This window comes from Rhipicephalus sanguineus, chromosome 6 (assembly GCF_013339695.2).
Source record: "Rhipicephalus sanguineus isolate Rsan-2018 chromosome 6, BIME_Rsan_1.4, whole genome shotgun sequence".
In the NCBI taxonomy this organism is placed as follows: Eukaryota; Metazoa; Arthropoda; class Arachnida; order Ixodida; family Ixodidae; genus Rhipicephalus; species Rhipicephalus sanguineus.
The window spans coordinates 33,209,445-33,211,098 of NC_051181.1; positions in this window are offsets into that span (position 1 = coordinate 33,209,445).

Genomic DNA, 1,654 nt, shown 5'->3' on the forward strand with positions numbered 1-1,654 from the left:
CTCAGGGAAGCACCTCTATTTTTGTCATCAACCCCTCCCCGTACAGTGTTACGTTGGTGCGAGGGGAATGTCTCGGCAGCGTGGAACCCCTCGAAGACGCACAAGTTATGGACGAACCCGATGACACGCACGGCCGCAGTTCCAGTACGCTCAATGCTGTTTCGATGTCTGGTTCATCACCCGCTGACGTGTTTGGTTCCACCATAGCTGACAACCTTACGCAGGTCCAGCGTTCCCAGCTTCTGGACCTGTTGGAAGAATTTCGCTCTTCTTTCGATGTCGCTCAAACGCCTCTCGGCCGCACCTCGGCCGTTACGCACGGCATCGATACTGGCGCCCACCTGCCACTGCGGCAACGTCCATATCGCGTATCTCCCACAGAACGCCGTGTAATCACCGAGCAAGTCGACGACATGCTTCGACGCGATGTTATTCGACCCTCCAACAGCCCCTGGGCGTCTCCTGTCGTTCTTGTTGCGAAGAAGGACGGTTCTGTGCGGTTCTGTGTCGACTACAGACGACTCAACAAGATCACTCGTAAGGACGTGTACCCACTGCCGCGAATAGACGATGCGATTGACAGCCTGCAAGGCGCCGAATTCTTTTCATCTCTCGATTTGCGCTCAGGGTACTGGCAAGTACCTATGGCTGACGACGCTCGACCGAAGACCGCCTTTGTCACGCCAGACGGCCTGTACGAATTCAACGTCATGCCGTTTGGGCTGTGTAATGCGCCCGCCACCTTTGAGCGCATGATGGATACCGTTTTGCGCAACCTGAAATGGCACACGTGCTTGTGCTACCTCGACGACGTCGTCGTTTTTGCTCCGGACTTTTCCACCCATCTTCAACGCCTACGGCATGTTTTAACGCGTTTGAGCGACGCCGGTCTGCAACTGAACCTAAAGAAGTGCCGATTTGCAGCACGGCAGCTGACAATCCTCGGCTACGTCGTGTCCAAGGACGGAATTCTCCCCGATCCAGGCAAACTTCGCGCCGTGACCGAGTTCCCGAAACCTACGTCCGTCAAAGAACTGCGCAGTTTCGTAGGACTGTGTTCCTACTTTCGGCGCTTCATTCGAAATTTCGCGACTATCATATCGCCTCTGACGAAGCTCCTCGGAAGTAACGGGCCCCTCCATTCATGGTCGTCCGAGTGCGACGATGCTTTCGAAAAGCTCCGCCGTTTGTTGACATCGCCTCCCATACTACGCCACTACGACCCTACGGCTCCTACAGAGGTACACACAGACGCTAGTGGTGTTGGCCTTGGCGCTGTCCTTGCGCAGCGCAAACCAGGGTTCCCTGAATATGTCGTGGCGTATGCAAGTCGTACGCTTACTAAAGCCGAGGCGAATTACACCGTCACCGAAAAGGAATGCCTGGCGATCATCTGGGCCCTTACGAAATTCCGACCTTATTTGTATGGTCGCCCATTTGATGTGATCACCGACCATCATGCACTATGCTGGTTGTCGTCACTGAAGGATCCCTCAGGTCGCCTCGCCCGCTGGGCACTTCGCCTACAGGACTACGATATCCGCGTGCTGTACCGCAATGGACGCCAGCATGCTGACGCCGACGCACTCTCGCGCTCCCCCTTGCCTGACGACAATACCCATAGCTCAGTGTCTCACAATGCCGTTTCTTCTAT